Source organism: Hydra vulgaris, chromosome 05, assembly GCF_038396675.1.
Source record: "Hydra vulgaris chromosome 05, alternate assembly HydraT2T_AEP".
In the NCBI taxonomy this organism is placed as follows: Eukaryota; Metazoa; Cnidaria; class Hydrozoa; order Anthoathecata; family Hydridae; genus Hydra; species Hydra vulgaris.
Window position 1 is genome coordinate 4,707,501 of NC_088924.1, and position 17,500 is coordinate 4,725,000.

The 17,500-nt window shown below is 26.4% G+C and overlaps 1 protein-coding gene across 5 annotated transcripts in view; it reads right to left on the minus strand.

Annotated features, from left to right (window-relative positions):
- Positions 1-17,500, minus strand: part of LOC136071807 (copper homeostasis protein cutC homolog) — a 49,285-nt gene that overhangs the window by 23,594 nt on the left and 8,191 nt on the right. For 4 of the 5 annotated variants that reach the window (XR_010638490.1, XM_065797187.1, XM_065797189.1 and 1 more), the window contains exons 2-3: positions 5,550-5,798; positions 5,055-5,278 (exon numbers count right to left, since the gene is read on the minus strand). The gene's annotated coding sequence lies outside the window, so the exon portion shown is untranslated. Of the gene's footprint in view, positions 1-5,054; positions 5,279-5,549; positions 5,799-6,001; positions 6,448-17,500 lie in introns of those variants that run through there. The other variant, XR_010638491.1, reaches the window with a different exon arrangement.

The following is a 17,500-nucleotide window of genomic DNA, read 5'->3' on the forward strand; positions in this document are numbered from 1 at the left end:
CTACTTTTAAACAGCTTTTAATTTACTTGCATTTTCCAAAAAACGTGCTGTATTAAATATATAGCTTTTTAAAAAAAACCTAAATATCTAATGGGGTTGCCCTCAGAGATGCCCCCTCCCCCTCCAAATGGATCCACCATTGCAATGGGGGTAGTGAATACAACCAAATATTTTATATTTAAACATGATTATTAAATGCTTGTTATATTTGACAATAAAATCCACCTTTAAAAATAAAAAAATATATTTTACAAAATATTCAGATTTCTCACTTCCTTTATATCAATAAAAAATGCAAAAAAAAATCAATTTAAAAATTGTTTATAGTTCTGATATAAATATTAAAGTATTTCCTTATATACTGACTGATAAAAGTCATTTAAAATTTTTGTTAAATTTATATGAACTATAATCTCTTTATTATCCTTTTTTTCTTTTTTTTTTTTGACTTGCATCATTTTTTTATAGCGGAAATAACTACCACTTTAAAAAAAAAGTAAAATAATTAGGTAACTTTTCTTTCTTTTTTTTAAATAAAATTTATTTATCTAATTTTCTGTAATCATATAGATGGTCTTAGGGTTCTTTTTGCCAATGTGCATAACATTGTACTTCACTTTGTTTAACTCCATATACTAACCATATACTAATATTTAAAAACACAGTCAGTTTGTCTGAAAAACTATTTTATGAGTGGACAAACAAGGTCCAAGACCACATGCTTTTCCTGTGAAGGCCTGCGATTAGAAAGTTTTTTTTAAATAATGATGTTTTTGTTTTTGTTTTTTTATTGTTTTATACTGTTTGTAAATGTTTTTTTTTTTTTTGTTTTAATAATGGGAGTAAATAAAGATACAATACGAAGTAATCAAAATATTCAGCAACAGAAGAAAAACTTGTCTATTGTTTTAATATTACATAAAGGAACAAAATGTAAAAAAAACATTAAAAATATTATTTTGATAATGTTAGTTTTATAGGTTACATTTGTTCAGGTATAGAAAATACAGAGACAACCAGCAATAAAACATTACTTAAAAAACTTTACTTTTAACTAACTTGGCTTGACTTCTAGAAGTTAAGTTGTTTGGTTTGTATATAATGATTTATATTATCACTTGACAGAAGCAGCATTGATTAATAGCATGTTCTTCAAATAAGCTAGTTTATATACAAAATATATTTCTCATATTTTGTTAATATAATGCTTTTTGTGTCTTGAACAGAAATTTATGTAGCTACCAAGATAAATGTGTTTAACTCTTTCACTACCGCAAGCTGCTGGTGCGACTTGCAGTAGTGAAAGAGTTAAACATAATTAATGGTGCACACATAAATAATGAATGCACGCCATTAATTTTAAATTAATGGTGTGCATTCATTATTTAGTTTTAATCAAAAAAATTTAGCTCAAATATTTTTTTTAAACATTTTCTTTAATATGAACACAACTTGTCTTGGCACTTGGAGACCCTTTAAGAATCTTATTTATGGATCTTAACATACCAAGAAAAACATTTATAAGCTAAAGCAAAAACATTTAATGAGACCAGGTAACCTATATTTTAAAAGCTTAAAGAAGAGTCATTTCTAAAATATATTGAGTGCCATGAGTGATTTTGGTTTTCCATTGACTCAGAGAGAATTGAGATTTGCAGCAAGTTGCTACCTGAAAAAAATTTAAAAAAAAGTTAAACAGTTTTTAAGTAATGTTCCTGGCCATGATTGGGTAAAATCATTTTCCAGGCCACCCAAATGTGAAATACATGGACAAAGGAAAACCCAAAAAATTATATCTTCCAAAGCACTTGGTTTAATCAGTAATCAGGTTGGTTTTGATTCACTTGCTTTTATTAGTTGGTTTTATGTTGCTAAAAATGAAAAAGTTGATAAAAGGTAAAAGTGTTCTTATTGCTGACAATCTATTAACCTTATCATTACTGTATTTAAAATTGCAGAGAAAAGATTGCATTTGTATGTTTGCCTCCTAATAGTACACATCTCACAAAATCCTTAGATGTTGCTTTTTTTAGACCAATGAAAATGGAATAAAGAAAAGTTTTGTTTGAGTAGAAAAGAACACCTGAAGGTTTATGTTTTAGTGTCTTACCTAAGCAGTACTTTTCGTTGCTACTAAAACAAGTCCTTGATCTTCCTTACCAGGCTCAACTCATTTCTCCCCACAGCGGTCTTGGTCCTCAAGGTTCGTGTTTTCTAGTTATAGAGTTAAGAGAGGATTGTAACCACAACTAGAAAAAGCCTCCTCGACTGTAGTGGCCTTCTTGGCCTTGGGGAGGTAAATTAACATAGAAAACAAATCTAAAAATGTTGATTTAGATCAGCATTGCCTTGTTTACTTTATTCCGTATAGCTTTTTTAGAAAAAAACAAAGAATAATGAAAATAAAGATTGTTGCTCCACCCCAATCCCTTAGCTGACCAATCAGCGCATTTTTGCATGTTCTACCTAATCGTCAGCCGATGTACTGAAGCCCTTTTTTTGATGTAGAGATGCCCTTGATGTAGAAGCCCTTTTTTTTTTCCTTAAACTTTAAGCTTTATAAAAAATGATGAAAAACTATGCTAAACTAGATATAAAAAATAAATTAAATTAAAAAACTAAAAATAAAAAACTAAAAATCATTGCATTGCAATCAAGTGCATTGCATATTATTAATAGTTTATAAATTATTTATTCCAAACACAACTATAAAACATAGTTTAAAATTTTTTTTCTTAGTCTTGGAGTTTTATTTTAGTTAAGTTTTATTTAGAATTTTAGTTGACCAAGTTTAATTTTTTTTAATTTTAAGTCTAGCTAAATATTATCAAACAGCAGTGGTCATTTGTCAAAAGAAAAATATTTTATATATAGTTAAGCAAGGTGCGCAACTGCAAGTGTTTCCTGTGAAGGCTTATATACTGGTCATTTAAATAAGATAGATAATTACAGTAAACTTAATAGTTAAATATATATATATATATATATATGATTTATAAAACTGCATACAATAAATAAATACTATGGATTTTTTTAAACATTAAAAAAATTGAAGTTTAAAAACAACTAAAACTTAAGAAAACTTTTAAGTTTAAGTTATTGTAATCTTTATTTTCATTATTGTTAAAGTCAAAAAAAATATTAAGACTAACATAAGATAAAATAGCAACCTAAAGTTCAAAAAATTTTTCATTCAAACATTAAATTTGTGCGATTACTATATTGTTATTACAGGCGATTATTATTAGGCCTAAAAAATGATATATAATCATTTGTTTTTTTATCACAAATTTTTTTTTTTAATGTATTATGTAATACTTTTAATTGATTATAAACAATTCATAGAGAGATTTGAATTACCAATGAGATAATTGTAAACAATATTTATTTTCATAATTAAATTATGTCAAAAGAACTTTACACGATACTTAATTAATAAGAAACAAAAAGTTTTAAATATATTTGTGAAAAAGATTTTTTTTTAATAAAAAACAAATTAAATTAAAAAAGAATTTTTAAAACCCAATGCTTTTATTTGTTATTAAAACACAAATTTTGAAATCAATTTTTTATGATATTGCTATTTTATTTTATTAACATTCGGCTGTATGCCTGTGTAAAAAAACAAATAAAAATCAGGAAGATGCGGGCTCGAACCACAAACACTCTGTTTACGAAGTCAACGCCTTATCCAAATATGTTAAATGCGCATTCAAGTATGAAAAAAATCAAAATACTTCTTTTAAAAATAATTATTCTTTTTTCCATATAAAAAATAAACTAAATTAAAATTAACTAAATTAATTGACTTATTACAAATCGAATTATTGAACATTGTATTGTCATCAAGCAAGAGTATGCAAAATTTGAAGAAAATCTATCATCAGGAAGTGACTCAAAATTTGATTGCAAGATTTAATGCTCACTGACAAACAAACAGAGACAAGGAGTTAATAAAAGCATTGTTAATTATTTTATTTGCTTTGACATATTTTAATCTACAATGAAGAGAAAAATGTTTTATGTAATAAATTAGTAAGCAAGAAAAAAACTTCTCAATTCAAAAGTATTGCAAAATTATTTTACATTCCTTTGAAACTATATTTTACATTCTTTCTACGTTTTACCAGCTACTTCCTTTAAAACTAATCTAAAATTCATATCAATTCATATTTAAAACTAATCTAAAATCATATTTAATTCTTTCACATTTAAGTCTTTTAAAAAAAAAATTATTTAAAATAATCACATTTGTGGTTGAATGCTTTTTTTAAGACTTAACATCTTTTGATTAAACGCCACAAACAATATTAAAAGAAAAATTAAATATTCAAAAACAATAAAGTTATTGCTTAACATATAACTGTTGAGCCTGTACACAAATCACCTGCCGGTTAGTTAGGCTAAAATTTTTTTTTTTTTCTAAAAGAATGTTTTAAAATTGTTCTATTCTTTCATAAAAAAGAAATTTTTTGCGCATTTCATTGACTTTGAAAAGAGTTTCATAATAAATTTTAATTCATTTTTTAAAATGTAATGTTTTGGTAGTAACCAAATGACATTTTAATCCATTTTATTGTCCTGACAAAAAATGAACTAATTAAAATAAACAGAAAATTGGCTACTTATTATTGCATTGGATACCAAAACTTTTTTTCCTAAAAAAGCTAAAGAAAAGCTTCTAATAATAAAATTTTGGGGCACTCCAATTATATCGATAATAAATATCCACTCAGCAGTACCAAAACAGGTCTGGGTTTGTCTCTAACAAAAAACAAAAAAACGAACAACAATAGCAACAATAACAAACAATTATTAGCCTCCAGTCAAGTTGTTTCTCTGTGCAGTAGCCTTGTTTGTCAAGGTTTGTGTTTCAGAGTTAAAGAGTTAAGAAAGGCTTGTAACCACAATTAAAGAAGCCTCCTAGACTATAGTGGCCTTCATGGCCTTGGGGAGGTAAATTGACATAAAAAATAATAATAATAAAAACTAAAAAAATAAAAAACCAAAAAAAAAAAACATTGAAAAAGCTTTATATAAAATAAATTTAAAACCTTTTTGAAACAATAGCTGCATTTTTAAACATTTTGTGTTTGTAATATTGTAATGCTAGATGACCCATTGCATAAACACCTCCACGTTCAGCTGCTGATTTAAAGCATTTAAATGAAGCTTTGATATTTTTTTTAACATAAATCCCATTTTCATACATTACTCCAAGAGCTGTTTGTGATTCAATGCTGCCATTACCTGTTGCTTCTTGATGCCAATAGTGAGCCTAAATTGTTATTTTTAACCGAAAAATATTTAAGAATGCTATATTGACAAGTTGACAATAGGTATATTTCAATAAAAATGATAAATAAAGGTAAAAAGTAAAGCATAAACGTAAATTATTAAAAGATATTAATATCTTCATTATAAATTAATATAAACTAATACAAATTATTTGTATTACAAAATACCAAATGATATTATTTGTAGGTTTTTTTTAAAAAAAAATTTTTAACAAAAATAATTTTTTTTGTACGCTAACTAATAAATGTTACCTTTTTCAAATCATATTTTTCTTCACCCAGCCTTGAATAATACATTCCAAGAACTGACATTGCTTTCACACATCCTCCGGTAAATCCATCATGAGCTGCCTGTAACCACCAATATTCAGCTTCTACGTCTGACTGTTTAACACCAACTCCTTCGTAATAGGCACAACCAATATTAAAGCATGCACAGTAAATAATATCAGATGGGTGACTCTGATTTGTTATTTCTTGCATCAACTTTACAGCATCTGACTAAACATAAAAAAATTTTAAAATTCAAAAAAAAAAAATATTTAATTCTAAAAGAAGCTGATAAGTTAAAAGAAGCTGAAAAGTTAAAAAACTTTAAAGTATGAGTGGAACTCTAGAAATAGATTATATAATTTAGAATCAGGAGGTAAGGTTAAAAGAAAAATTCAACTCATTGTGAAGTTTAGAAAACTTTTTAGATATACTTTCATAAATATTATGCCCATCATTTTGACACCATACTGGATATCATTTTTTCATTATAGACTACTTCCTAACACCAAAACATTCCTGTGTCATGTCGGCCGTGACACAGTGGATATAGTTCTGGCTTGGAACCAAAAGGTCTAAGGTTCAAACCCAGCTTTAGCCAACAAACAACATTGTTGGACATTGATGGAAAGAGACATGAACTTCCTGGTTAAATGCTCTTCGGCAGTGCTCTATGATAAGACCATAAGGACTTCTTGGAGCACCTTAATAACCACAAAAAAATAACAATAACTCGATAAGTCTCAAAATCTTGATAAGTTGGACATTTTCAGTAAGTTCAAGACTAAGCTTTGCTTAATTCGGACATTCACAAGTCAAACAATATGTATATACTCTTACAGAGTCCAAGTTAACAGGATACTAATGTAATAGCTTTTTTGCTAATATATATATATATATATATATATATATATATATATATATATATATATATATATATATATATATATATATATATATATATATATATATATATATATATATATATACATACATATATATATACATATATATATATATATATATATATACATATATATATACATATATATATATACATATATATATATACATATATATATATATATATATATAAATATATATATAAAACTTTTAGTAGTAAAAATCATGTAGTTATTTTTATTTAATCTCGTCAAAAAATCAATTATATATATATATATATATATATATATATATATATATATATATATATATATATATATATATATATATATATATATATGTATATATATATAGATAGATCTATAGTTTGTTGTATTTGGGAAGAGCGGAAGGAAAAAAGTGATTCTTACGCCAACACATATGTCACTTTGAATTACTTTTGACTTTCGTTCAACATTTGCGTGTTGGACGAAAGTAAAAACCATTAATTCAATTACAAATAAATCGTTTTTAAAATAAACCACAAAAACGCAAATTTAATTGACCAGAATGTTTTAAAAACATTCTGAATGTTTTTAACAATATAAACAATGTTTTTATTTTTATTTTTTTTTTAATAAAATGTTTTTATTTTTAATTTTTTTAATAAAACGTTTTTATTTTTATTTTTTTTTACTGTAAATCATGCGCGGAGTATTGCTACATCGACTATCTTATAGCCTGACTCGCAAGGAAGTGCTGCTACATCGACTGACAAATAGCCTGACTCGCAAGGGAGTGCTGCTACATCGACTGACAAATAGCCTGACCCGCAAGGGAGTGCTGCTACATCTACTATATTTTAGCCTGACCCGCAAGGGAGTGTTGCTACATCGACTGAGGGTTTGGTTGGGGCAGGCAGTCTATCAATTAATTAAAAAAAATTCCGGTCTTGCAATTTAATTTTTACTTTTTGTCAACAAAATATGGAAAAAACTTTCGGACGACATCTACGGGTTGTATATATATATATATATATATATATATATATATATATATATATATATATATATATATATATATATATATATATATATATATATATATATATATATATATATATATATATATATATATATATATATATATTAGCCTGACCCGCAAGGGAGCAACACTTCCTTGCGGGTTAGGCTAAAATATAGTAGATGTAGCAGCACTCCCTTGCGAGTCAGGCTATTTGTCAGTCGATGTAGCAGCACTCCCTTGCGAGTCAGGCTATAAGATAGTCGATGTAGCAACACTCCGCGCATGATTTACAGTAAAAATAAATAAAAAATAATCATAAGTGGTCATAAGTGTGACAGGGTCACCACCTAGTGGTGATGCGATAAAACCTATGACTTGTTACACTCTGTCAAAATTGTTGAATTCATGGGGTCAAGATATTTATTTTTTAACAGATGCGACTTTATTTTGCATAAGAGTTCAAAAGTTAAAATTGTGTAAGAGTTAAAAGGAAAAATTGCATTGAGTCTAAAGATTAAAATGACATAATTTTTTTAAATATTCTTAAAAAAATTTTAAAATAAAAGATTTTGTTTTCATAATAAATAAAAATTTTATAAAAAAAATTTAAAAATTTAATAAAAAAATTAATGCATACTTTGAAAAGCGTTAAAATTGTGTAAAAAACACTTTAAAACAAAGTTTTTGTTTTTTTAATTAAAACATTTATAGTCTAAATAACAAAAATGTTGCATAAAAATGTATTAAATGAAACGAATTGTATTGTAAAATGCAAATAAAAAATAGTCTCTTTTTCATTTTAGCGTCTATTTTGGAAGGGATGATGTTTTATCCTTATGATTTGTGTGTATTAAGTGTTTGTGTGTATTAAATGTGTATTAAATGATTTGTGTGTATTACTCTTTTTATCCCTTCTTTATTGCGTTCACTCCTGCATTACAACAGAAATCTGACCACTAATTGTAAGACCACAACCACTCTAGCGAGAAGAATTATTTTGTGACCCCTTCTTAAATGAGTGAGCACAAAAAAAATTCAAAAACTCTTCACCAACATCATTTTTATGCTTTGAAGCATATTAAACATGATTAATAATTATCCAAAAAATAATTTTTCTCAGAAACCTCATTAACATAAGCAATATTTAGAAATACAATAGCTTAATATAAAAATAATTTATTAGCACTTTAATATCAAATATATGAATGAAGATATTTAATTTTTTTTTTTTTTAAACATCTTCACTTTCAACAAAGCTGAAAGCTATCACTATTAGAGCTGGAAGTTATTGGAAAAAAAAATAAAAATTATAAAGCAAGATAACAATTAAAAGATAACTAAAAAGATTGCAGAAAATGCTCCATTCAAAGATCCGCCCAGATATCAAGATCCAGATATCCAGATCACGAGAAGAGACAGCTGAACTCAAATCAGTCTCACAAAGAGCAAGTAGGTCTGGTGAACTTTGCAAGAGATAAGAATCAACAGAAGAAAAGTTACTTTGAAGACTAGGAATATTAATAAACGATGGTTATTTGTGTTTTATAGTTTTTGATACTTTGGTCATTTTTTAAACTGGCTAAATAACTTGACTTGAAGCACAGGTAGAACTCAGTACACTATATACTAGTTCAAGCAATTGCCCAATTACAATAATAAAATTATAATAAATAATATATATATATATATCAGGCTTGGACAAGAATGGCGTGCGATCGATCATTATTACTGACCATGCAAATGATTTTATTTTTTGGCAACATGACCGCAACTGTTTAGATGTTTAAATGATTTTTAAACATTTTAGAATTGCATTAATAGAAATGCTGGCTAAACTTAAACTAAGAAGGAAATTTAAAAAAATATAATGAAAAAAGAAAGCAATTCCTTATGAAAAAGAAAATATATAAGCTCTAAAATAAAACTCAAAAAACTTAAACTCCAAGGGGTAATTCCATGTCAAATCAGCAGAAAAAACATAAAATGTCACCCCATGTTTTGGATTTTGCTAATTTTTTTTATATGTTATAGGGTTTATGAAAGTTAAGAAAATCTGAAATTTGGAACCTTCAACCTCTCACGGTTCTTGAGATATTCAGGATTCAATTTTCTTATTTATGTTGACTCAGCATTTTTTGCTGAGTCAGCATAATACTTTTTTATTGTTAAATAGCAATATTTTATAAACCAAATGAGGTATTATCCTGAAATTTTGTACATAGACAATCTTTTACATGGTGGATACAAATTTCAAATTGATAACTTTTTTGACCACCATAATTACATGTGAATTAGATAAAAAAGGCATATATTTTTGGGTATTTTGACAGTCAAAATAGTGATGTCACCATATATGCTGTATATATATGCTGAGTCAGCATGAAATTTATTGCTAACTTATTTATGGCAAAATTAGTTATATCTTAACTTTATTTTGTAAAAAGATATTGTCAGAGTTTTTTTGACGGCAATAATAAATTTATACTTTATTTATTATTTGTACCTGGGAGGGCTCATGGTCTAAAGAGGAGGGGGTAATTAAGCATTTTACCAACATTCTTTTCTTTTCTTATTTTTTCTTTTTCTTTTTTTTTTGTGTTAAAAACATGAAGAAAAATGACTAGGAGAATTTTGTAGCCAAATTGTGCCAATTACACATACTCACATAAAGTTGTATCTTAACTGAGATTGAAAAAATAACATAAAAATATAAAAATAATAATGGATTAGAAATTTTTCTATAAATCTTTATTATTTTTTTCAATAATTTCTATATTTATACTATATACTCTTTTCATCTAACTCAGTTTCTGAAATTTTATATATGTGACCATTTGTTGTGGATGGTGGATTAATGGTACATAAAACATGATTTGATGGAACCCAACACATATCTTTCCGTGCAGACCAAACAAAACTTGGGCTGGGACCATGTGGATGCATAAATTGAATTTTATAACCACCTTCTCTTTTATTTTTTTTGGTTATAATTCCAATCCACCAAAAATTGTCGTACTTGCAAGTTACATAATTCATATGATTATAAATAACCTGCTGCACAACCAGCTCATTTGGTATATGCATAAGGTTAAATGTCTGAACATCAGTTTGTTAACTCATCCTTTTAAAAGAAATTGCACATTTATTAATTGGTATAAAATGGTGGAAACATCTTGTTCCTGGGAAGATTCTTCCTATAGTAAACTGTTGTAATGATGGTTGAACTTCATTTATTTCTCTTTTATAAACCAAAATGAATTGAATGTTTTTTATATTGGTTACACAAAATTTAAACATCTTATCTACATCTTAAATCTGTGCAGTCATTATCCTTTTTAAACTGGTTTGTGCAGTTAGTCTTTTTACTGTGCCCCCAATGCCATCACAAGTAGATTTACCATGGCTTGTGGCAAAAAAAAACCATTCAGCTTCAAAAGTTCTTGTAGTTTTTATATTGTGCTACACATCCATCAGTGAAGTTTTTAATATTACTAATTTGTAGAATTCTTGCTTTAATGTAATTGATAATGAGCTGTTGTATTTTATATACAAAGTATACACCACGCTTAACTTCATCAAAAAGAAAGCAAAATGGTATCAGTTTACCATTTGATTTATAGTATATAGTTAATAGGATGAAATGTAAGTTTTGGTTTTATTCCAGTGGTAATTTTGCACCTCATCCTGAACAATAAATTGAATGTTCTCTGCTATAAATGAATGAGATGTAAGTTTATCTATTTTATTGCATATAAGATCAATAACATCTTCAATATTGATTTTTTGATTGATCAGTGTAGTTCTATCAGTACCTTCCCATTGATTAATTGTTAAATCTTTATCACTGTTGTCAAATTTTCCTGTTAAGAATTCTTTTAAAGCAGTAATACCAGGACATAGTAGACATCGATGTAACATGCACTCTAGATTATCCCGATTGCAAATAATCATTCCCATTAAATCTCTATAGTCTTTATCAATTTTAAGAGCATCAGTTAACATCTTAACATTCTGATGATAGATACAGACACAAACACTGTGAAAGCCAGACAAGTTTGTGGTTACACACCATCTTAGGTAAAGGCTGCAAAACTTTGAAAATCCAACATTTAAATTAGAGTGTTCAGGTTTAAATGTTACACGAGGGTTTTTTAAATTAATCAAAATCATCCCCCATTTTTAAATTAATCAAAAACATCCCCATCATCAATTATTAGTCTTTTTACATGTGTTGCCTGTACCCTATACTGACAAAATCTTTTTTTACCAGACATCATTTGTGTGTACTCGTCACTTTGATAAAAGCTTTGAACTAGATCAATGGTTTCATGGGAAAGCGACTTTCCTTTTTTTGATGATGGTTTATACAAAATTCCATGGTTTTTTTTTAGCTTTTCTAGCCTTTCGTGACCTTATGCACCCTTGTGTAACAACTACTGCATAATTTCCACCCAGGTACAACAGGAACATCTTGTGTTTTAAGAGTTATTGCTATTGATAGCGATATCTTCACATTTCCTATTAAAAAAAAAAGGGTAATTACATTTTATTTTATTTACAGATCATATAGTTATTATTTAACATTTATTAATTAGTTAAGTAAATATAAAAATTCTGCCAAGTAACAGGACACTAATATTTACAACATGAAATCAGAAGCAATAATAAAATAATGAGAAAATAAAAGGTTTTATCTATAAAAGAAAAAAATGTCTTTTATAAATATAGCATTTTACAAAAATTTCTTTAATAAATGCGGAAGTGGTGTAGTGGTAGAGTGCTCGCTTTATAAGCGAGAGGTTCCGAGTTTGATCCTCACCACGTCCCTGGTAGTAGCGCGCTTAACTCGTTTCTCCATGCAGCAGCCATGTTTGTCAAGGTTCCTGTTTCAGAGTTAAAGAGTTGAGAGACGGTTATACCACAAATAAGTAGCCTCCTCATCTGTAGTGGCCTTCTCGGCCTTGAGAAGGTAAACTAACAAAAAAAAAATGCATTTGGATTACAACCTAGTAAAGCCTAGTATACTTAAAAAAATGTTGGTCTTATACAAAAAAATTAGCTTCAATAAATAAAAATATTTTTTCTAATCATTGCTCCATAAGGCCTCCAAAATTTTCAATTTTGCAAAAATATTTAATTTGGAAAATATAACTAATTTTATAATTAATACAATTTTTTTGAGGGACTTTAATAATATCTTTTACAATATAAAATTAAGATATAGCTAATTTTGTCTTAAATAAGTTAGCAACAAATTTTATGCTGACTCAGCAGTAAGAAAAGTTGAAAAATGCAGTAATATATTTTTTATTAATAGCAATGTTTGATACCTATATTGTTATAACAATGCCGCAAAAAAAAAAACGATCAAGGTGACATCACCATTTTGACTTTCGAAATACCCTAAAATATATGCCTTTATTATCTAATTTACATGCAATTATGGTGGTCAAAAAAATTTTCAATTTGAAATTTGTAACCGCCATGTGGAAGATTGTCTATGTACAAAATTTCAGGATGATACCTCATTTGGTTTATAAAATATTGTTATTTAACAATAAAAAAAAGTATCAATAATAATAACATAAAATATAAAATATTACAAAAAATGCTGAGTCAGCATAAATAAGAAAATAGAATCCTGAATATCTCAAGAACCGTAAGGGGTTGGAGGTTCCAAATTTCAGATTTTCTTAATTTTCATAAACCCTATAACATTTTAAAAAATTAGCAAAATCCAAAACATGGGGTGACTTTTTTGTGGAAAGACTCATGTTTGCCAGACATGTCCGATAAAAATTATGAAGGTTCGATCGCACTTCATAATTTTTATCGGACCATTTCTGACCACGCATAAAATATTTTGCTTTTACAACTTGACCACGCAATTCGTAAGATAAATTATCTAACAAAAAGAAAATCCTAAAGGAAAAAGAAAAAATCTAAGGTCAAAAAACTAAAATTTGAAAAGGAAAATATACTTATATTACGTTGTTTTTAAAATTACTATACTATGCGAAATGCTTTGTAAATTATTAAATACATAAATTAGGTGGCCTATAACTCAACCTAATTTTGAAATTTCAAAAATCATCGATTATAACGATTTTGATTTTCAACCAATAACATTTGATTTTTATATTTACACATAATTAAAACATATACTACTAATTTTCCAACCTACTGAATCGTTGAGCTACTGTATTTTTGACCTACTGAATTTTCATTCTACTGTATTTTCAACTGACTCCTTCTCCAATCGACTTTATATTTAGGTCTTTTGCGGTATGTATTATGTACATTTTTTTTTAAGATTTGAGGGCATAAGTTATAACTGCATAGGCAAATAACTATTATACTTTTGCTACTATATCGTTATACCATGCTTTGTTTAAAATAAAAAATGCTTAATGCATTAGCTTAATGCGATATTTGACGCCATAAAATTCTCTTAATTTTTTAAATTTTTTTAAAGACATTAACTTTTTTAAATTACTGCAATAATATTAATTACCGCAAAACGAGTTAAATGTTATTTAACAGTTTTTTTATTATTACTATAAAGGAATGTTTATTTTATTTTATTTGTTTTAATATTAAATAATTAAATTTAAAATTGCATTTTTTTTAATGTTTGACATTAAAAAAATTCTTTCTTTTCTTGACATTTGCATAAATGTATTAAAATATGTTAAATTTTTAAATTTTTAAAATGATTATTTCTTAAGTATCTAATTGCGGCTTTGCAACTACAAATCTTTTTTATTTTAAAAAAATTAGAGAGTAACAAATAAAAAAAATATGTTAACTTATTTACTTAATTTATTAAAAGTTTATTACAGGTATATGTACCGCAAAAACAACTGTACCGCAAAAACAACCGTACCGCAAAAACAACCGTACCGCAAAAACAACCGTACCGCAAAAACAACCGTACCGCAAAAACCACAATGTTGGCTTAAGTGACCAAGCATGTTGAAAAAGATTCAGGATTCAAAAAACTTGATATATTATGATAGCTAATATGTCAGCCTACAAATTAAAGCAGCTTTAGTAGTTTTTTTATTTATTAAATACTTAGGTGTTTGTACTAGAGTATTAAATTTCAATTATAAAAGTGTGTAGTTTTTTTTGTTTTGTAGGAGCCTAGGAGCCGTATCAGAGAATAAGTTAGTAAAATATAATTTTTTTATTACCTATGGATTATAACTAGATACTGAAAAAAGTTTTTTTTTTCCTCAAGTAGTTATAAATCTTTATAACACCCTCATAAAGAAAGGAAGTATTATTGTTGTTTTTGGGGTACATTTTATAGAATTTACTTTATGGACTATGTTTTGAAATAAAAAACAACAACAATAAATTACCATTGTATTTGATTTTTTTTAAAGAAAATAATATATATTTTTCTTAAAAACAATATTTGAACACAGCAGTAATAACACAGACATCTAAAATGGCTGCAGAATTTATTTAATTATTATAACAATAGCCTACTACAACAATGTTAAGATAACATAGATAAATAAAATAGTACTTTAACTGATTACTTTAATTCAAAAAAAGATTATTGATTGTTTTTGCATTCGTTATAATGGTCGTATATCAGTTTTTAGATGTGGAGAAGTGCTGGTTTGCTGTAAAAGATTTTTTTAGATGTGGAGAAGTGCTGGCTTGCTGGTAAAAGCATAACCGGTTTAACACCATCAACTCTGCAACTCACTTTGCTGCAAATTGAACGGAGAACATCAAGACAATTAGGACATTGCTTTTTCCTTTGTTTGCAAAAACATTCAAATTTACATTTAAGAAATTTATCTTTAGTTTCTTCTTTCTTTCTTTTAGCTCCCTTCTTTTGCTGTATCTTTCGCCGCTTCTCTTCTTTTATATCTTTCACTTTTGCTGCAACATCTTTTGCATGCATTGAACTATAGACCTGAGTAACACAAGTAGATATTTTTTTAAGGTTTGGTTTGATTGATACTAAAAAACGACTTTCAAGTAAAAATTTAGATTTTGCTCTAGGTTCAAACACAAAGTAAGTTTCAATAAATTCTTGCAATTATTATGTTCTAAAAATGTGTTTTGATTTTTAATACGTAAAAAACACGATGCAAACTTTGCAGATCAAATAATATTAGGACACGCCAAATTTCAGCTTCATAGGTTCACTAGCTGTAGAGATACAATCGATAAATTGAATGCGGTTTTTGGGATACACATACAAAAAACAACAAAAGTTCAGTTAACAATAACAACAAAACTATTTCTTAAAAATTAATCAACCTAGCTGGGAAGAACTGAGTTTAAGCACATTCAAAACAGTTTTTTTCAAAAGTAAATAATAAAAAAGTTATTGAGATATGTCTGTAGTTTATTATTTTATCATTAAAATATATTGCTGTATATATTGTTTATTAAAGAATAATCATTGTGAATTAACTTACGTTATATAAAAAAAAGTTTAACTTACGCTTTGTGCAAATTTTTGATGCAGCCGTTTATTCAAAATATAATTTTGAAAAAAAAATTGTTTAGAAAGGAAAACCGAAAAAACAATTGCGATAAAAATAAGCTGATTTTTTTTTTTAGATCAAATAAAATTTAAATATTGAAAAATATTTAGTAATATTTTTAAATAGATTTGACAGTTAAGTTAAACCCAAGCATTAACTTTAATTTTAATTAACTTAAATATATTTTTTAAATAAAAATTAAATTATATTTTTTTTTTATCAGAATAAAATTATACATTTTTATTAAATTAGTTTTAAATTAACTCATATTTTTTATCAGAATTAAATTATGTTTTTATGATCAAGCTTAAAAAATCAATCATTACGATAAAATAGAAACAAAATAAAAACAAACTTTTAATTTTATTTGAACTTTTTTCATTAGTTAATAGCCCTTATATCAAACATAGTTGTCACTTAAACTTTTATAACAAATATTTTTACATAAAAGTCATTCAAAATTACTTTTTTTATTATACCGCTTATAGAATAATTAAAAAATTAAAAAATGATAAAAAGTTGCTTAACCTAAATTGCTAACTGCTTACATAAAGTGTCACTTAAGCCGTATGTAAATCGCTCTATGCGTAACGCTTTAAAACAAGGCCTGTTATGCTGTAGGGCATAGATTTATAACTGTTACACTGTTACATATTGCTACACTACTGCGTAGGTTTATAATTTAAGTAGTGAAATCGTTACAATTATTTAAATCAACTTTTTAATATAATTTTAAAAGAATTCATTTTAGAAATAAGGTTTTTAGATAATTATTATTCAGTATTATATTATCTTTTCAACTGTGTATTTGAAGTGGATTTTTTTGTAAATCAAACTATTTTCTATGTGCCCATATTATGCCCAAAAATGGACATTTTAGTGACCCATGTAAAATGGATTGGGTTTTTTTTTGGATCAATCTAGACATATTTCTGAGTAACTGTACTGAAGATGTTTATTGTTTGTTTTTTTATGGATTTAAATGTGTTTTTACGCTATTCCACTGTACTAGTTTGTAAAAAAAAATTATAAATGCAAGTAAAAAATGTCAAAAATACAGACTAGTAGGTTGGAATGAATTTCGCCTATATTTGGTTGAAAATTAATTCATATCAAATTGGTTGAAAATGAAAATCTATAAAATCGGTCGAACAAAAAATTAGACGAAAATGAAAGCGTCATAAATCTGTTGAAAACAAAAAATGTTATAATAGGTTAAAAACAATATAGGCCTCAGTAGTACATCTGAAAATTAGTTCCACTTTTTAGTAGTTTTTTATTTTTTTATAGAAAAACTTAGTAGGTCGAGATTTTTTTAGGTCTAACTATCTAACATAATAAATTATTAAGTAAATATATTAAATACATAAATTATGTAAGTATTAAATACATAATTAAATATATAATAAAAATACAAAATTATTTAATACATAAACTACTATGCAGATATATTAAATACATAAATTATTAAGTTTACTTATTACTTTATTAAATAAAGTAATAAATTAT